The sequence below is a fragment of the Apus apus genome, chromosome 6, assembly GCF_020740795.1.
Source record: "Apus apus isolate bApuApu2 chromosome 6, bApuApu2.pri.cur, whole genome shotgun sequence".
In the NCBI taxonomy this organism is placed as follows: domain Eukaryota; kingdom Metazoa; phylum Chordata; class Aves; order Apodiformes; family Apodidae; genus Apus; species Apus apus.
In genome coordinates, this window is record NC_067287.1 from 30743030 (window position 1) to 30765073 (window position 22044).

The following is a 22044-nucleotide window of genomic DNA, read 5'->3' on the forward strand; positions in this document are numbered from 1 at the left end:
GGTATAAGCTGCATTGACAATTCTCCAAAGCATTTGCTGTATATGACAAACTGCTGGCAACTCCAAATGTGATCCTGACAGTTTGTGAAACAGAAACAAGTCACCAGGGTTTTCAAACTCATTGGTTAAAGGTGCCCAAATGTCTGACCTAGCAAGTTGTTTGTTAGTGCCGGAGAAACAGTCACAGCTTACGACTGCTTGGAATAATCTGTAACGTAAAAGGAAGCTTTAAAAAAAAAGTTTTATTTACGGAAAATAAACGTCTTGTTTGCCATGTTGGAAGGACCAATAGTTGTCTCAAAGGGTAGAAGTCAGTCAGCTAATTGAAAAATTCATTTTATCTAGTGCTTAGAAAGAAGTTCTTTGAAGCCTGCACAAGGTAACAGAAACTAAATGATGCCTCCAGCCCAGGTGTTCCAACTTGGCTTACAGCACCTGATGCAGGAGACAACCCTGCAGTTCACTTTTCTGCCTTTGGTCAGCATCCATCCCCTCTCTGCTGAGGATTCACTGTTCTTTCTAAGGAGAGAATGGTCAACTTATGGTGTCTGTAGGAACCCTGCTCCTCCCTTCATCTGCATTTGTCAGCTGTACAAGTATATGTCATTGCAACACTATAGAGATTGTTATCTTTATCTCCTGTAGGTTGTATTGATTTTTTCTACATTTGCATTTGTAATGGAAACTGCCATAAATCTGTAAGCATGAAGTATAGTTTGATACCATCATTTCTGCTAGTTTCAAATTCTCCATTTGTTACTTCTGAAAATAATACCTTCCTGAATTATTTTCCAGAACTTATTTCAGTCTAAGTTTGTGTAGTTCAAACAGTGGGTGTACCAATCCCCAAGTTTATTCCTACTTTTCCTATTTGTACTATTTTTAGTACAAATATCATAGGGAAAAACTCAAAGAGACATGGTTAATTACCACTGTTAAAAGGAACCCGCCCATCTGCTCTTATGACAATAATACAATATCATTTGTCTGCAGTGGCATAAAGACAAAGGGTACTAGGAACTAAATTAATTTCTTAATCAGTTTTCACTACATACACACAACAAAGCTGAAATCTTAAAACCTTGTATTCTGCCATAGGCTGGATGCAAGTGATGACAAACCGAGATGAAGAGTATTTCCTGTGGCCCATGGTTGTTCTAGTCATATAAAACAGGCACCAGTTCAAAAAAAGACACTAGCATGTCTGTGTGAAATGAGATTTCACTTTGTTTTCCTGTATTTCCAAAAAAAAATTACAAAAATATTTTGATAATTAGAAAACAACTAAGACACTTCAGCTATTGTCAGGAGTGTTTTCTGTAAGCTTCCTGACTTGGTTCATGTCTAGTTTCAGATGCGAGAAAAGCTCAACTCCAATTGCATGTGAGCTCAGGGAGGAAAACAAACAAAACAAGAAAAACTTCAGTGGATGTTCTTTATACAAATAATCAAGAAAAAACCCTTGAAAAGAGAAATTGAACATAAACAGTATTTGCTGTTCAACTGGGACGTAACAAGCAGGTTTAATGCCAGAATGGAATTTCCTTTGCGTACCAGGAAACTTTTCTTACACAAAATGCAATTCACATTTCACCAATTCACATTTCTAATCTACTGTGGACATACTAGAAAAGAATTTTTTATTATTTCCAACTCAAAATATTCCAAATAAGATTATCTCATTTTGCACAGAGAAAAATCATTTTAAGAATCTTTTTCATTGCTGAATTACTTAAAAAGTTATTTTTAAAGAGAGGTTTAGGATGTTGTTGGTTCCTTACTTTCAGAAGAATTCAAGCCAAGTAACACAAAATTTCCACTAGGGATCTCTCTGCTGAAAGAACACAGCATTCAAAATTTTAAGACCGAGGGAAACAGTCCATGCTGCCAATATTACAAAAAAATAATTTTAAAAAGTGGATTCAATAAAATTTCCAGCTAGCAACCAAGAATGAGTGTCCTTTTAAAGATATTACTCAAATTCAAAATTTGACTAAAATGCAAAATTGTTGCAACATCAAAGACAGACTTCACAAAAGGAAAGAGCAATCCTAATGTAAGTGCACTCACTGCAATAGGACATTATAATAATGCTGTGTTTTGAAAAGCAAGATAGAAGAGCAAAAAGCAAAATGTATAACTCAAACTGAGAGCCAGAGTTAGACCTGCCACCCACACACTCCAGGGAGCCATGACCCAGCCCTTCTGCCAGCTTCTCTCAACCCAATGCACCAACCTGCTGCTCATTACCTGCAGCATCACTGTACCAAGTGTCACCACAGATACACAGGAATCCCTAAAAATGATCATTTGTTAAACAGTTTTAAAGCACCTGTCAAAAAAACCATAATAAAGAGCCAACAAATTGGCTCAGAACAGATCACATGGAGCTATTTTTGTCTCCTTGCCTGGGTCACTGACCTGACAGATATGGGACTGTGGCAGTCATGATGTGTCCACAATTCAAGAGGGCTTTCTGGCATTGCCTTGAGTGACAGTCTCCTAATCAAGCTCATGAAGTGTGGCACAGCTGTTGGAAAAGGATACTCAAGAAGTAGTTACCAATAATTTGCCGTAAATTTGGAAGACAGAAGCGTGGTCTTGAAAAATGTTCAGCCTCAGGCCCAGCTCCCTCAAATAATGTCTTTATTGACAGTGACCAACTGCAGGGAAAGGGCACTTGCTAAAACTAAGAGGTGGCTGTGCCCAGTTTTTGGCACTAGTTTCTAAAAAGATTTCTTGGTGACTTCAGAGAAGGTGAAAAAGAGGGATAAGAAGCTGGAAAACAATTTCAGGAAAGCAGTTTTTTGGTCAAAAGGAGAAGGTGAACGTTATACAGCCTTCCAAGACAAAAAAAAAAGCTCCTAAATGACAGCAATCTATTGTTTTTAATTTCCACTGAAAAAATGCACTAATTAGCTCAATTTAGATAAAAGAGTGTCACATAAAGCACCTGGGACTGTGCCAAAACCTGAGCAGCTTAAAACACCAGTTATTTGCAGAGACTTGTGGGGTTCACTGCAGACTTCTCCAAAGTCTATTTGTCAGAAATATGATGCTCCTGGCTGTCCCCTGGCAGTGATTTCTAGGAAGTCCAGTGCAAATGTTGGTACCGTGACTGATTTTATGTGGAAGGTGCAGAGATACTGTTGTAACCAAGTAATATGCTAAGAGAAATAGATTCATTAATTCATATTCCATACCTGCAGGGCTGTTTAGCTTGCTCAAATGATCTGCAAAATTATATTTCTAGTATACATTAATCCAGATGATATACAAAAGGAACAATTAGCAAATAATGCAACAGGTTAATGGCTTTTTATAAGCCTGCTGCAACTACTAAATTATTGCTATGAAGCCAGATTATACTCTCCCAGGATGTTAAAGCTTGATCTGGAAACCTCTTTGTCTTTCTGGCACTGGGTATCATGCCTTGAAAACTAATGAATTAACACCAACCATGGAAAAACCCACCTAGCCACTCTAAGGAATGCACATATTAAAAAACGAGCTTTGAGGGGAAAAGCTACAAACAAGGCAATGGGCTTGCACTTCTGCGATTGATACAAAATCACTTACAAAACAGGTTGTGCAAGTTGCAGAGTAAGACCAGAGAGAAGTACAACAGAACATAATGCCAAGAAACATCCTGTTTAGAATAGTCTGTCTAATGATGTGGATAAATATAGGGGAAACAGCTTATCAAAACAGCCTGCTTGAAGCCACCGCTGCTCCTGCACTGAAGAGTATAACAGGCTTTTGTTCTTAAAGCTTTTGGGGAATGTGATCATAGCCAGTAAGACCAGTGGGATACTGCTACTTAATAAACTCCCTGGCAAGGGGGTCTGGCTTGATCAGATCCTGCTCAGCCCTGAACCTCTTGTGTAAAGTTAAACCCAGATTGGTTATATCTATATTAGCAAGTAGGGTGAAGCACCAGGAATGTAACCATCACATGAAACAGTCGATGTTGAGAACCCAACATCCATATTGCACACATTTTGGGGGCATACAGGAGAGAAAGAAGAATTACATCCTAGCCTGAACAGTTGATGTGCACTGAATGGGCACCCACAGAACATCCCTCAGCTCCACTAATTCAGAAAGGATCTCATCTGGGTGCTCTAAAGGCACTCTGCTCTTAAAAACTAAAGCAGACACTTCCCAAGTACACCACAAGCTCCAGCTCCATCTCAATCAGCTTTGGAAATAAAACCCCAAAATATGGCACTACTCTATTAAATTTACTACAACATTCAGGTAATTTCCTTACATATTAAAAATCCTATTAAAACACAAATTGTGCAATAAAGTTCTAAAAGCTATTTTTAGTTTTAATGCCAAGTACTAATCATATGCTGTTATTAAAACTTAAAAACAACATTGTTCTGCTCTGAAATTAATGAAAACAGATTTGTTTCCTTTCTGACCAGGAAATGAGAGCTAGGGGGTACCCTAGTAGTATACACACGGCAAGACACAATGCTTACAATTCAGAATGGTTTACATGTTCAAGAGGACAGTAGATTAGTTTTATTCATCCTGTTTATACACCTCCTCAATCCGTTGCCTTCTACACTTTGAAGAAGAAATAAGACTGAGTTACCTGATCAATAAACTGGAAATAGCTGTAGAGAGTTGTCATTTTTGCACAACTGGTGTAATATCAGTGAAACTCATTTTGATAGGATTGGGGACCCAAAAACGAGATGAAAATAATCTCACCCCCTTCTCTTACACTTAACTCTTGGTGAAAGTAAAACAGGCTTTAAAAAATCTTCTGCTGTTCCTCATCTTGCAAATTCTTTCATTTCTTCTCTTTTGCTTTTAACAGCATGTCAGTACTAGATAAAATTTACATTTACAACCCCAGGGGACAGACTTAGACAAAAGAAAACAAAGAGTGCACTTGATAACCCTGCAAGGCAAACCAAGCAAGGCATTAGCCAGATGTCATGGTTAAAGCTTCCCCCCTAAAAACAGGCATCATTATGCAAAGGGGTCCATTTTGAGATCTGAGCTAATCCAACAGCAGAAAAAAACCCAACTTGTCAATGAAAGCACTTGGTTTCCATTCAATCTTTAAATGAAAAATGAAATAAAAAAAGATTTGAGGAGGTGGTCTTTACAAGTGACATACCTTCTGCAGGGATTTTGTAGTTCTTTCACTTGGGGAGTTCTCAATACCAGGGACATTTGCAAAAAGCTGATCTGTAATTCAAGGTCTCTGTGCAAAAAGTGTGGTTGAAAATGTTGATCAATAAATCAAATTCTACTGCCATTTTGATTCCACCAATTTCAGTCTTTTATTGGGGATTTAAACAATGAAGCAGAACTGGTCATTTTGTTAGAGTGAGTTTAAGGAAATGTGCTTTTCAACCTCTCTCTGTTTTAATATGCCAAATTTTGGGTGGTAATGTTACTTAGTATAAAAAATACTAAGTGGATGCAAGAGTTTTCAATTTGTAGAAATGAATTTATCTAAAAATTGCTCCTAAATTTCCCCTGATATATATACACTCAGTGGAAAAAATCCCCAAACATTTTTAAACAAATTCAATATAAACCCCTTAAGACTATTTCTTGCAGGAAGAGAGCACATTCTTTGTAATTTCCCCTTTGATATAGTCAAAGTAGATTGCAAGAGGAGTTTTCAGGCAGAAAACTATAAAACAGATCAGTAAATAGAGAAAATATACCCCTGTTTTAAAAGGCAGTTGTAAAATCATTATTAATTTTCTATTAACTATGGCAGACACAGTAACAGTGGGAGTGGATCTGTTTAAAATTACAAGATTGGATTGAAAAAAAGCCTAAACTTATTTCTTTTATTAAGCTTCTCACTTCCCTCAGGATTACTCAAATTCCTCACACTTTTTTTTTTTTTTAAAGCCACATTTTGCAGCTACTGCTTGAATCCCAACTTCTGTATTACAGATGGTTCTTTCAAGCCAAGCTGCTGGAACACTGGCAGGACAGGGACAAAGTTGTCATTGCTAGTGTGTGCAACTGAAGGACTGCAGGGTACAAGGCTTCCATAGCAACATAGAATTGTTTGCATTGGAAGGGACCTTAAAGATCATCTAGATCCAACCCCCCTGCATTGGGAGGGAAAACTTCCAGTCTGGCCTTGAACACTTCCAGTGATGGGGCCTTCACAACTTCCCTGAGCAACCTGTTCCACTGTCTTATCACCCTCATGGTAAAGCATTCCCTCCTCATGTCAAGAGGCAAGGTGGGGAAAGGCAAAGAAGGTTGGTCCAAGAAGACATCTGGTCTGAGAAGACAGTCATTCCTCTTCATAATGGGAAATGAAGGGCAATGTTGCACAGAGACCAAATTCAGTGCAAGATCATGCTTTCACACATCCCAGGAAAGGAAGAAAAGCCTGTGCAGGACATCCATGTCTGGGAAGTGCCTTGACAGGCACGAGAGTGTCATTTTGGAGACATGGGCGGAGAACCGTGCTCCCTGCGTTCCTGTCACCACTGCAAGCTCTCTTCCTGCACTCAGGCTTGAGGTGATGTGCCAATACTAAGGATGTTTCCATTTTCTTTTATAGCAGCGATAGCAAGTGCTGATCAAAAAGGAACTTCGGGAAGCTTTTGCAAGGCTCGATAGCCTAGGTACTGAACATACCGACCTCAAGTCAAAATCCACTGTTTTCAATAAAAGTTAAAGCCAACCAGTTTCTATGGTCTCCAAATAGAAACATCAGAAACTTGTTAAAAAAAATACAATATTTTCATTTGCCCTCTAGAGTAAGTTATATTATGGAAAACAGTTATGAAGGAAGTGAAAATCAAAAATATTTTCCAGGAACATTTTTTTTGTAGAAAATCCTGACCTCTGCCTTATACTTAGCTTTTTATTTCTAGGTTCATAGGTCTTCTCAGCACTAATCAATTCAGAGATTCATCTAGATTAATAGGAAATACCATTTTGAGATCACAGAGGGGTGACATGAGATCACATAGCAGTGAAACCTCCATGGCTAGAAATATTCTAGACTTGGCTTTACAGGACCCTGAATAACCTCATCTGAGGCTCTTGTTTCTAAAAGAAAGCTGGACCAGCTAATCTCCAGTGCTCCCTTCCCACCTAGGCTTTTCTAAGGTTGTACGTAGCAAAGAGTTAAAGTGTTTCAGTCTCAGGACCTCTGGGCAACAGATACAGATTTTGTACCCATGATGAACCTAAATCAAAGTATTTTAGATCAAAAGAGGGAGGGGGGTGAAACAGAACAAATGGGATCAGGTTCTCTGAGGAAATTCCACACTTGGCTTGCACCTGAACATTCAATAAAAAAATCCTTCTTTAAAGATACTTAGTGTGTTAAATCCTCTAATCAACACTGTAGAGTACCCTTCTTATTTTAAATTAACGCATTAGGATATATGAATTAAAGTGTTTATGGGTTATTTTACTCAGCAAATTACATCATTACTTCATGTTCATTAACCACTATTACTTAAAAGTAACAAGGCCAGATTGTGCCTATAAATCTCTTACTGGGTTCATGCCAGCAGGTGAGCTGTAAACACCTCACATGAAATATTGTCATTCCAAAACACCTTTAAACTCGTAACTTGTCAAATAACAGACTGTTGTATGCTGAAGTAGTTACTAGCTAGTGAAGGATTTTGATTAAGTTACTTCTGCAACACTGTTTATACTGTCAGAAGTTTCTGGAGAAGTTGATCTGGCTCTGGCATTCCATACTATTCAGAGTCAGGTTCTAGAGAATTCATGCTTGAATTACTTTCAGTATCAAATATAAAACTCACACCAATGCCTCTGAAACACCCAGAAAGTTCCTATGTAAACATGGTTACTGAATAGGAACCACACTGAAGAGAGAAAATACACCTTCATTCTTCCTCATTTGCTTTATCACAAACCTGTTTCCATCATGCAAGCTATTGAAAAGCAAGGTCTGACATTCCAGAAAAAATATTTTCTGGAAATATCATTAGTGCCATCGATCACTCAGGACATGATTTCCTGTGTTTCAGTGACAGAGCACACAGCTTGGGCAGTCTTTGACACAAACTGTGTACGTGCTAAAATCTGAATAGGTTCATTGATTTTTTTTCCAGACTGGAAGGTCATGTGTTTCACTAGAAAAGGTTCTACACCAGTAGGGCTAGAAAATGGCACAGCTTCAAGTCTGATTCCATCTAGAAATACAGGGGCTGCAGCAGAGATTAATACAGAGTACTGCACTAAGGCACTTTCCTAGCCTGACTGCAGGCTCTCAAGCTGCTACCTTCTCACAGCACTACTGGTTCCCATTGGCATTTTTATCTTTAGCTCAACACTTACCAGCAAGTTTTATTCCTGCATTTATTTTTTAAAAAAATTAGAATCCACTTCCAAGCTTTTTTCACTGGGAATACACACAAGAAAAACTGAAAAATTACTTGTATGCTGGGAGTGGCTAATAAAAAAAAATATGAAGCTTTTTACCCTCTTGTGATTCCCAGCTGCCACATTGTCTTGTTCTGCAGCAAACAGTGACAGTTTAAATAAAATCCAAGGGCAAAACACAGGACAGAAAGCATTTTAAAATGAAAGCTAACCAAAACACTTAACTGCTTGGAGCTGTTATTCCCAATTAGATATTTGGTGCAACACATTCAGCTTTACAAAAGGTCAGAGTACAGCCCCTCTGCCAAAGGGAAGATTCATTTAGCAGAACCTGGGTGAGATCCCAAGCACAAGTAATCATAACCATACCCATGGCCAGCCTATCAAACAGCTGGCTCTGTTGAAGGGCTTCTGACCTTAACCTGAGAAAAATCACAACATCCCCTTCCTGTAGCCACCTTGTTACTGAAGTACTGGCAAACAACATTTTAGCCTGTGCATCTTTACTTTTAGGTCTTACAAAACTGCTGTGTGCACATGCTGAGATCTTGCTCCTTGTTCAGCTAAATGCAAATTAGTCCTGATCTGTAATAATCTAAACCATTACAGTAAGGAATGAAAAAACCAGAAAGCCTGTGTTCAGTATCAGAGATGTAGGCCTTCATGCTGATAGTTATTTCAGGAGCTTCCTAGAACACTGATACAAACAAAACATTTGAAAGGAAATTTGTCAGATTCTCTTAAGAGTATGTGAGGTTCTTCCTTTAAAACAAAATCAATTAAACCATGATTTCTGTAAGTGATCACTGTCTAAAGGTAGCCGAGTACAAGAGATGGGTACAACGCTAAAAGAAGTATGATAAATCTTCAGATGACATGAAGGCAAGAAAGATGCCAAAGATGTTTTTTTCAGCTCTTCACTGAGAAAACAGAAGCCCAAAGAATCAGATCCAGGATTCACATTCTTGATCTACATCAAGGCACCAGAGTTCAGTAAGGGAACAGAGCTATGATACTGTTAGCCTAAATCAATATTGCTCCGTTACTTTTGGTAACCCTATACAGACTAGTAGGAACCCAGTAGCTGGCTTATAATAATAGTCAATTCAAGCAGCAACACAGGGCATTTATCACTTAACTGGAGCATTCCAGACAAAGCACACTCTGGCTGTGTTAATTCCAACAGTGAAAAAATCAGAAGAAATCATTAACTGGCATGCACTCCTAAGAAGTACATTTCATTGAATTTGTATTAATAGCTATTGCCATAGCATGCCTTTATTGTATGCCAACCTCTGCACTCCAGTGACATACAAAAAAAAAAAGTCACCAGCCATGCAAGCCTTGAGTATGCTTTGATTCTTAAAGTTTGCAACTTCTTCTGAAGAACTTGTTTTGCACTAACTTCAGTGAGGACGTGAGATTTGGGGCTTTCTGAACTTCTTTTTGGTGTGCTGGAAATAATGGCTGGAAATACAACAGAAGATGAGACGTTATTAGTGAATCAGCTGCCGAGAACCAGTGAACTAGAATTTGTAAAACTGCCCAGAGCGGTATGTTTTCATTTAATATTTAGTTGTCTGCAAACAACAGACTTTTCTTACACAACCTTGCCTAGTGTGAGCTTATATATCACAGTAACAGTCTTCCCTGTGAAGCTGCTAGGGGGAATGTGCTGATTTGTACTAATACAAGTTTCATGTATTGGCTGAACCCCAAATAATTTTTTTCTACGACAAGAGCTGGATTTCAAAACAAACTTCTTACTTGAACCTTTAATATGTAAGTAGTGATGTTTGTATATGAAGGTTAATACTAAACTTCAACTATCATGTGAACAGCTGCATCAGAGCGCTACTGAAAGAAATTGCAAAAGCTCAAGAAAAATTGTTCCATGTGTGTTCTTGCTGAAACAAAAAGGAAGTATGCTTACCAGGCTATAAATACCTGTGGCCTAGAGAGTTCACTGTAAAGTTTAAATAATTACAGAATAGAAATGTAATGGGAAAAGTGTCTTTCCCAAAACAGATGGCAAAGTAATGTATTCTATACAGTTAGCACATTCAAAGGCTCTCTGGGAATTAGTTCAAACAAACTTGGAAAACAAGAACCTAAGTACAGGCAGGAGAAGAGATAAAATATTGCCCTAATTTGGGAAAAAGGATTGATTGGATAAGAGAACTGGGTCAGTATTACCTACTGCAAAGACCAGAGAAAGAGAAAGGCATTAAAATCCAAAGAACTCGGCTAACTCATATCCATAGTATACACACTGCTGTAAGTAGCAGAGGCAGGAACATTCATATTTAGCAATGCAATTGGAGCCAGTATTTTGTTCTAAATGCTGTCATCCCTCCCTTTTTGGTGAAAGGAGGTTATAAAAAGTTCAAGTAGAGATATAAATATTTTAATTGGCATTTGAAATCCATTCTGAGGCTTCCTGCAAGACTAAGATGCAAAAAGAGATTACTCTTGTAATAAACATTTTTTCACAAGTATTTATATAGCTTATGAAAAGCTGCTTCAAAGCTGCTCTGCTAGATGTAGGCAAAAATGAATTTTCCTGCATGAAAACAAGAAGAAAACCATTTCTTTGACTACATCAACCATTTCCAGTATCATAGCAATTATTCTCTCACAAACTCCATTTTGTCCTTTGCTTCTCTTCCTTAGGTAGTGGTGGTCTGCTAGAATCTGTCCAAATAGAGTGGTGTTTTCTGTACCACATTCCAGTACTGACAAGAAAGCAGGTTACCCAATTTTCAGCTTATTTAACAGCTAAATGACTAAAGGCAGAGCTCTTCTCAGGCAAAGTAATTAAGCTGAACTGATTAATATTCAGGAGAACAAAAAGTTCTGCATAAAGACCAAGATGTCCTCAAAAAGCAAAAAGCTGATGGAGAGAAGGAAAGGTTTCTATCTTTGCTTGCTTCTTTTTCTTTACAATTTAAATCGGAGGCATTTGGGAAGCTCTGATGCAACTCAGTCTTTCAGCCTACTATTTCTGTTTGTATTTCTAGCTCTACTTCTACTTTTTCTCTTCTTTTTGCAGTACCCTGCCAGTTACCACAGCAAATGCTCTTTTAATTCACAGAAGCAGCTTATGTCTCCCCACTGACAGTGAAAACTCGCTTTTCCTTCTCATTTTGAGAGCACAATCATGCCTGTACAGCCTGAGAACAAGCAACTCTGCAAGCTCAGTTTCATCTTTCTCTCTCACCTTGTCCAAATCCAGATGATCAGCAAGATCCCTTCCAACCAGGATGATTCTATGAAAAGCCCTTATTACTTTATCCTTTTTTTTTTTTTTAATAGAAGTTTGGCCTTGTTACCTAAAATATCCCAGAAGAACCACTTTACTGATTCTGTCTTATGCTCAAAATCCTTTTTCTTGACAAGTTAAACATGGCATTTGAGTTGTGTGCACAGCACGAGATATGTTCCCTTACATCCAGAACTGTTACAGCTGCAGCCAACCAAATGTATGCAGAATAACCGTCTAGTTCAACAACTAGTTGGATTTTCTTTCATGAAAGAAATATGAGCAATTCTGCTCCAGGGCCGTATTTGCAAGTTTTACACTTCCTGAAGTAGGATGCAGTGACTTACAACCTTGTATTTTTTTTTTTCCTTCTTCTCCCATGACAGCTCTTGCACAATTACTAGTGTTCCTTTGTGATCTGTCACCAAGCCTGATGTCAAAACTAAGCTGTCAAAGAGCAGTGGACTCTATTTGCTAGTGCAGCTCTGGGCAGAAAAGCAGCTCTATCAAGCTTGACCTACTATTCAACACTTGTGGCCAAGAGCCAAAAACGTGATCCTCTGAAAGTTAATTGTGAGATTTTGTCTTACCACCCAACAAGTGTTCAGCAGCTCTTCCCCTACAGGATCACTTAACAAGCAAGCTCAGTTCATCCAGAGAGATGAAGTTTCATTTCCCTGTGCAAGAACTGCTGCTTTGGAAAATGAGACACCCTATTTCTGTCTAAGAGAAATACTAGAGATTGTATCATCAGTAACTCAGGGATCACAGAACTGTGTGGTGGGCTGCTAATTCCACCAAAGTAGGTCATGGCCCAGAAAGTCATAGAAAACTGCCAGTTAATTTCCACCCTCCTGTCTGGTTGCAGGCTTAACTACTTTTTCCCCCTACTAAACCACAGCTGATCAAGCTGTGGTTTCCTCTAGTAACTTTTTACTGATGGAAGAAAGGTGATCTCTTTCCTTTCTGCATCATTTCCTGCATCACACCGTAGTGACCCTACCACCTGCAGAGACCATCCAGTTCACTTCAATTCTCTGTACTGTGACTCAGCCTGGGGACAGCAAAGGGGGGAAGAAATAAAGAGCCAGAGGCAAGGGAAAGAACCAGAGGGAAGTCTGGCCTCCAGCACAAAAGACATGTTAATTCAGCTCCAAAAATCATCTAATACAAATTTCTAGGTGGCTGTGAAGTTTGCTCAAAAACTGTAAACATGATCTCCATTATTTGCCTGGGGAGCCTCAGATACCACTACAAACAAAGGAAAGGCTGCTGCCCAGGGAATGCATGTTAGCACAGGACACACAATACATGTGCCCGAGTTTACCCCAGTAAAGCACCTTCTTGTATGTGCAGTGAAGAGGGCCTGACATTTTAAGAGCACCAAAGAGGACCTGCTAACCCTTTTTCCTTATAATCAGCACTGAAAGGAAAGATTTTCCCCCATAAGAAAAGTAATCGTGTATAAAATTACTTGAAATAAAACTCCCAAGCAGCCAGGTAATACAAAACAAATTAAGAAGGATATATAAACAACCCTACCACCCTGAGAGTTGTGTCCTCACAAGACGGAACCCTTTCAGCTCAGCTTTTCCTCACAGCCCCAAGGCCAGGTTCTGCACTGGCTCCTGTTTGCCAGCCACTTCTGGTCCCCACAGTGCTGCAGACTCCCTCCAGGGGAACTCACCCCCTATGCTGCCACAGGCTGGGAGCTTCTCCTGCCTGAGCACATTCACTGATATTCAAGCAAGCATCCACCCTTGTCCCCTCCATCCACAAGGTCTCCATCCAAGAACCTCCAAACAAAGAACTAACCAATGAAACAGGTATTTGTCTCATTACAAGAATAATAAATTCTAACTCAGTTTAAGGATTTTCTTTAAAAGCTCTAAAGCCAAGGAATATTTCCTCTTATTTGTTGTATGAAAGATGCACTAAATATTTCTCCTGGAAGTTTTATTAAATGGATCCAGGTAGCAGTTCAAACCACAGCAAGCTGCTTCAGTGTGTGCGTAACAGTCCCAAACTGGCTTGCAGATCATTGAAGACTCACAAAGAACAATGACTGAATTATCCCAGGCTTGACAATGCCTCATAAAAAAAAATAATTTAAAAAATTCTTTTTCTCCCCCTCTACCAGTTCCCAACTCTTTCAATCTTCTTAGACCCCATCTTGTTTTGCAAGTTCCAGTAACGTGTGGCAGCGCATTATCTATGTTTCAGAAGAGATTTGATCAGCAGGTCTTTCAGGTCTGTTTTTTGCTTGTTGGTTTTTTGTTTTGTTTTGTTTTTTTCCCTGAGATGGTGAAAGGTAGATTGATTTGCACTGGTACTCTGGCCAGTCCCTGGCTTCCCATTTGCTTCTTCACAGATTTTATGAAGGACACGAACTGCATGGCCACCAGGCTTTTATGAATTCATCTGCAACATTTACCAAGTGCCTTTCCCAGCTAGAACTTATTTACTGCAGTGTCAGTCTCTGCCAGAAAAGGTGAAGGTTATTTTATGGCTATGCAGATGACTGCCTTGCACTCTGTACTGTCAGTAACGTCCCCTGATTTGCCATGCAGATTCCCAAAACACACTTTTCAGGGATTCTTAATGACTTCCAATGCTGTTCACACTTTGCCATCTGCTGCCCCAATACCACTGTCACAAGGCATGGGTCTTTTGGTGAGATGGAGCGAGAAGGACCTTTTTTGCATTCAGTGTCTCCTTTATTTCTGTCTGCCTCCAAAGCCAATTTTTTTTTTCACATTCTGGAGCCTTTCAGACGATGTGATACAGAAAATCACTCCTGTGTCTACAATGGATGCTGCCCAATTTGCAAGGTCATGACCAGCAAACAAAAAAAGCAAGACAAGAGTCAAGGCAAGAACAGAAGATAAATGATGAAAGAAAACATCACCCTATAAGGTCTATAATAACAAAACTAACTGTCAGAGGCAGATATAGTAGCAGGTAGCAATAGTTGTAGCAGGTGAGAGACAGGTTAGAAGGAGCTGCTAGGACCAGCGAGATGGAAAGAGTCAGACTCGCTAACTGAGGAATTTGGAAGATTTCCATTACTGCAAAAAAGAATTCGCAAACCATCAAAGAGACAATCCAACAACTGCCTGAAGAGTCACTATGAGCAGCCCCATCTCTGCTGACAGCATGAAGTGGAGGAGCACTTGCTCACGGCCATTGGTTGTGCTTACTATTGTTGGCCAAGGGCAAATGTTGTCTCTGCTCCTGATGAAGTGATATTGGTACCCTCAACTCCTTTTTACGGCTTAATGTCCTATTTTGAGCTGTGTTTCACAGTTGCAGCATTGCACAGAGGCCACAGCTCCTCAAAGTTTCTTTGGTATAATAATTAAACTGACTGTGATGAACCCCTCAAAGTATGTTGAGGGAGCTGCTTTTGCAGACAAAACAATTCTTCAGTGCTTCTGATAAATGAACTGCCAGTCCCAAAGATATTCAATGAAGGGCTTATAGGTCTTTTGAAAATAAATATGGCCTCCAGATCCTAAGTTGCATATTAAGCAAAAATGTACTTTGGTTTGTTAATTGTGTCATACAGCACTGAAACACTTGTAAGAATACTGGAGTTTTCCAGTAGTTATTTAAATCTACATTCCTACTGTTCTTTTAAAGTGATTATCTAGCTATTTCTCCCCTAAATGATTATCCTCGTCAGTTTGACTCACAGTGCTCAGACAAATCTGACATGCAAATGCAAAGATATCAATCATTTACAAAGTGAAAAATTTTAACCTCAGAAGACCATGCATGTGTGTGGTGCATGAACACATGTATTTTACAGGTATAATAGAGAAATTTGGCATCATATCCCACATTATTTCTGATGCCCATTCTATTTATTTCAGTAGAAAAAGTATGCCCAAATCTCATATTTTGGGCATTATTCAAGGAAAATGTGAAGAACACTGAACATTTACAATCATACTTAGAAATAGTTCATACAAAATAATTGTTTAAGTGTATGAACAAAATATTTTCTGATGCACTATCCTTTCTGCTTTCAAGTATATTCTTTATTTTCCCCCATTTGCCGCTAGGCTGCACATTCATCATGCCACATTTTAATTTCAAGTGTTTTATTTCATGACTGTTATAAAGATATACTGCAACTTAGAGGAGCTGATAGGTGTCTGGGAGCAGATTACAGCTGCTTGACAAAATACTGTCTTTATGATTAAGATTTGTACAATTGCTGTGCAAAAATATAAGCTAACAAAAGAACAACTTTGCTCATGAGCATATTGATGCGAGCAGCCTTTGGGTGAGGGTGATCATTTCTACGACACTTGCAAATTCCATTTAAAAAATGTATAAATAGAATGGCTTTTTCAGCAGTACTTCAATATCCATTATAATGCAGCCAACTTGAGTGTTCTACTGTGCTCCCTGCAACAAGCCCCAGTACATGAACCTGTAAAAGAAACCCCAGCACACTCTGTGAGCCCCATGTCATTGCTCAGACCTTGGGTGTACTCTCTCATTATCATCTATCAACTGTTAAGTTTCATCTCTTTACATTTATATGACAACGATGAGGTAATGATGAGCCTTTCCCACTTCCTCCTGATAATGTCAAGTTGTAGATACCAGTCCCACAGCTAGCAAACCAGAAATGCTATTTTTAAAGGGTTTTTTTATATAGGGAAGTGTAATAAACCCATAGCTAAATCAACTTAACACCACATTTTTCATATAGCAATTTGATTTTGTGTTTAACAGGATGTTTTATGCCTCCTTTCCAGGGTTTCCATAATTTTCCAAATCAAGTGGGATATTACTCTTAAATCTAGAGATTTTTTTTTTTAACTGCAATGTATAAAAGATGTGTGCATTTTGAAAATAGGCAGAAATTATATTAAATTTCAAAATAATTATTACAACTCCACCACAAATTCAGTATTACTGTATGACAATCAACAAATATTTACATAGTTTTATAATGTATCTTTCTCCTTGCCTTCCAAGAACAAGAATTTCAAGATCTAGTGGGGAAGAATTCTGAGCAGAGTTATGAAGAAACCAGTAAAAACTATTCCCTATTGAGAACAACTAGGTTTTCCCCAATGCTTTCAGCTTGCGATGAAGTTCTCTTCAGGATCATAGAGAACCTCTCCTAACTTCAATACACATACATTTCCCTTCTCATTTTAGTACTTAGTCATTTTCAGAGAAGTCATGAACAACTGAGTTAAATATCCAGGTATTTTAACTTTTCTCCAAAGCCTGAGAAATATATAGAAAATTAAAAACTAATTACAAGAAAGGCCCATGAATAAATGTACATTGTGATCATTCTAGTATACCTCGCCTGAGATTATCACCTGAGGAAGCAATGTTTCTAAATCATGGTGCTTACACAGTTTGGAAATATTTCAGAAAAAAAAAAAAAAAGCTTATACTACTTTGCTCTCAAGTTACAGCTTAGAAATAGAAAAGCAAGTTCTTGCAGTTGTTAATAAATCCTTAAACTCATGCATAAACCTTTCGATAATTCTTGGAGCCATATGTAAAGTCAGGATAGTTTGCAGCTGTGAATTGTGAATGCTTAAAAAAACCCCAGTGTTTCCTGAAACCAAACCCTAAACTGACTTGTTATACTCTGAGGTGCACGTATAGTTTTAAAATTACTACATTTGGTGCAGTTTCATTATAGCAGCAACAATTTAACACCCTGTAGTGGCAATTCTAAAGAGAAAATTAAATTATACATTTGCTTCAGTTCAAGCTATGAAAACCATCTATATATACAACAACATAAAATCTTTTAAATAACAGGTTTACATAGGTAATATTTTTTTCACAAGTATTAAAACAGGTTAACTTCAGTAAGGTAGGAGAGGGGAGGAGAAAAACCCTATACTATAGATATGGAACTAGATATGTACAGTACTGTCCAAGGGCAACTGTATGAACAAGAGTGATTAAGGAAATGGAGAGCCATGACAGAAAGGCTCAGAACAGTTACTGATCAATTACTTCAGAGATGAGATTGATTATCTTAGATTGCAGATTTAAGAGACCTATGTCGAAAACATACAAAATAATGAGAGGTGTGCAGAGAAGGGCTTGTGAACTTTCATCCTCCTCAGCTCACCAGACAGAGACCATGGTAGTGAGCAGAGGTACCGGGTTGGGGCACACACAAGCAACCCACCGCACCCACAGGGTTGGAAAGCCCCAAAAATATAACACCTGAAGGACACAAGCCTCTGCATGCTGCATGGTTTCTTACACCTTCCTCAAACCTGTACATGCTGGAAGCATCCTTGTGGAGCCAAAATACTGCACTTGGTGACAAAAAGTTTGATTCAGTATTATTATTCCCATCTAATGGCAGATAAAAGAAGTGAGAATACGACTGTTCCATGTGAGACAAGAAATGGGGTAATCTCTAAAGATGGCACAGCACGGAAAGAGGCAGACAACTCAGCCAGGCAGTCCTTAGGCTCTCCCCAAACCCTGCTGTGCAGAGGTCAGACAGCATGGCTGCTTTTCATTTCACTGCAATCTTAGTTGTACTCATGTTCGCAGGGCAATGGTAGGGACCTCAGAGCCCATCTCCTCTGAACCATTTCCACAGCCACCAGTTTGCATTGTCATTAGTGCCCAGATATTTAAAAAATAGGAGACTCCATGGAAAGTCAGGAAGGATTTTCTTTTTGGAGGAAAAAAAAAATCCTCTCAGTGGCTTGTAACCCAAAGAATGAGATGATCTCAAATTCTACAGCTGGAGCTTTTTTTTCCAGCTTAACAGAAGTTATCAACAACATATCACAGGGAGGCAAAACTAATGCAAACACATAAACAAAGTGACTTTTTAAACAATTGATCATTCAATTAAATCAGCAAGTATGTTCACGGTAATACTTCCCTGGCATCCTGCTATGATGTTTACAATAATCATCTTCGAGCTCTCCCAAACTGCTCTCAAAATGAGGCTAGCAGACACCCTGGCAGGTTAATAGGACAGGTCTCCTTTCAGATGCTCACGCCAAACAGGTCATCCATGGATATTAACAGCTAAGGACAGCACTATTAGGTTAAATTGTGTATCTTCCAGAATCACATTAAACATCTTGCCATTAGTAACAGGTTTTTCTCTTCTAAAGACAATTAGTTTGTAGACTATTTATGGGAACTCGGAGACTAAAGTCAAAGAGGTTGCTAGGCTGCTTGTGAGCTTGTATTTTCCTGTGTTTTGTTCTGAGAATTTGATTAAGGGCAATGACTAAAATTACAGGAACAAGACATTTCCCTTCACTGGCTACATCTATAGATTTTTAAGGACAGAAGGCAGCATCACATTACCTTATTTGACCTCCCCTCAAACAGAACTTAACACTGGTCTGAACCTGAACCTTACTTTTGAACAAAACAGATGATCTCCTGACATTCCAGGTGAAAATCATGGGAGAAACTACTCTACCGTGCAAAAGCAGGGGGACTACCCAGAAGAGCAAGAGATGCAGCTGCCGCACTGGTCTTCAGGTCAGCAGGATGGAGCACAATGCTTCTCTAGGGGATACAGGGAGACCTAAAGGAGACCAGCTACATTTAAAGCTATGGGTGTTGTGGAGCTGTGACAGCATAGCAGGGTACCAAGATGCAAACACTCGGATTAAAGTAACAAGCCAGAAGCACACCTTATGTACTCTACCAGTACAAGAGAGACACAAGCCATGTCTGTTAGAACATGCTTTCCTACAGGAAAGCTGGAAAGGGACTTTTTACAAGGGCATAGAGTGATAGGATGAGGTGGAACAGTTTCAAATGGAAAGAGGGTAACTTTAGATTAGGTGTTAGGAAGAAATTATGTCCCTGTGAGGGTGGTGCAAAACTGATACAGGTTGCCCAGGGAAGTTGTGGATGGCCTCTTCCTGGAAGTGTTCAAGGCCAGGTTGGATGGGGCTTGAAGCAACCTGGTCTAGTGGGAAGTGTCCCTGCCCATGGCAGGAGGGGTTGGGACTAGATGATCTTTAAGGTCGCTTACAACTCAAATAATTCAATTATTCTATGCCATCTTGAGTTTTGAGTGAATCAAGTGCTTGCAAGATTGATATGCTTATCTCAAAGATTTTTTCACCACAATACATTTACTGTAGAATAGCTCCTGGACTAAAGAGGTAAGGGCAATTTTATGCCTATGGAGCCTCATCCTATCCTAAGCTCCATGTGAAGGCCATATGCATGCCTGCAGAACTTCATCAATTTCTGCAGGACATGCACCTTGCACAGGGATGCAGGACAGTAACAGCCAGAAGCCATTCTGAAGATAGGACTAGACAGCAAAGGCTCATTATTTAGAGACAAGAAGTTAGGGGTTTTTTTTTGATAACAGGACACCTGCCCTCTTTCCAGTGCATATGAGCAATGCATTTATTTTTTCTTCAATGCCAAACAACCTTTCTTGGCAGGCTTTCAGGTGTGCTAATGTGCCCTGGGCTGACTACAAGAAGGCAGGGAGGATGAGGGAGAGCCTGCCCAGTGTTGCCAAGCTCTTCACATACCATCTCAGAATTAACAATACTGAAAAAAGTCATAGGCGAGAAAAAAAATCCAGATACTGACTCCATTAACAACCTGCCTATTTTCAAATCTCAGATCTCTTCAAGACAACACTGAAGAAGAAATTAACTTAGGATGACTCAACCACCTGCCCAAGTGCTGCTCTACGTAACAGCCTTTCTGCCTGATGCAGGCAGCTGTTCAAAAGTAACAGTAATGATTCAGTGTCCGCAAACACAAATATTTGATGTTATTACTTCAGAAGTTCTTCCATCCTCTTGCCCCTCGCAGTGTAAAACACCACAAGGAAAATCCATTTTACCCTCAAGAAGTAAACTTTAAAAAAAAAAATCTGAATTTGTCACAAACTATTTATTTAGAACAGCTGAAAGAAAAGATATGTGAAAAATATAGTGAACAATCTTGTGAAGAGTCTCTGGAAAAGTACTGGAAGACGCTCTTGTCTGCTCAAAAGAAAATTCTCATCAGGTGCAAGTTTACTTCCCAAAAAGTCAAGTGAAAGCTTATCGGATTGGCAACGGATTACCTTACTTACAGCCATGTAAGTAATTTAGTGACACAGTGCTGAAATAAGATAAGACTGGGAGTAATTAGATACTTATTTAACAGACAAAACAGCAGAATACTGTGCAGAACACAGACTTTCCACCATCTGCTGCAGGCCCTTTAAAGGTCGTCTGGATCACCTGAAGTGCACTTGTGCCTGGTAAGCTTAATTAAGACCTCAGTGTAGAGTTACACAAAGAAACAAATCACTTATCCTCCAGTCAAAACCAGGCAAATACATATGTGTTTGGCTTAATGCTTTGCAAAGCTATCCTTGAACAGAAGACTTTATTTTGACTGTGCAAAAGCTTGTAGGGTTTCACTAGGAAATGCCGGTATATTATCTCTGCATTCAAATATTAAAAACAAAAAAAATCAAGTCAGGATCACAAGGTTTCAATTAATATTTCTGGAAATCTTTAAGAGAAACAGAGATTGTTAATTTCTAATAGTATTTCCTTGAATTCTGTAAAATCTGGACTAACTGACACTATGTCAAATGAAAGCATGCTGGCATTCTGTGTTTTTAATGCCATCTTAGCATCTTTTGCTAATGCAGTTGCCTCTGACCTTCAGCAGCCCCTCCTTTCTACACCAAGAACAGAGTGCAGACTATCAAGCTACACCAATAAAATGCCTTCCTTCCATCTTGCCAGCTTTTTAGTTAAGTACAGAAATATTTCCAGCTTTGGGAAGTGGAGTCAAATTCTTGCATGCAAAACAGAAGCGAACCATTCTGATTTGGCCAAGCCTGAAGAAAAGTCTATTTATCCAGCTGTAGAGCAATGACTCTTGGACAAGACAGTACAGGGCCAGACTTGCTCCTACTAAAGCACAGCTCATGAGGCACTTTGGCTGTGGACTATATGTTCTGCACCTGTGAAACTTCAGTGCAGCAAACCTGCTGGACCTCAGCGCTTCTTAAGTAAGCATCATAAATGTGTCTCTTTTCAATAACATGTTTGCTCAAGGGGGGGAAAAAGCACAAATCTTTGTTTTTGGGAGCCAGAAGCATAGCTCCCACTGGTGGCAATGGTGAAAGACATCTGAGACACTGGAAAATACTGATTTTTCTGGCAAGTATGTTTTAATTCCACCAACAAAGATGGTATCATAATCTATCACTATCATTTGGTACTCCCCTCTTTCTCCATTTATCCATTCATTGGCATTGCCAATTAGACAAGTTTAGGTTTGCCTACTACTAGCGAAGGTTTTCTGAAGTCCCTCCCTGCAATACAACAAACTGATGAAGGAATTATTTGCCAACATTTTCAGTGAACATACAGCTCAGGTTCTCATATACTGTG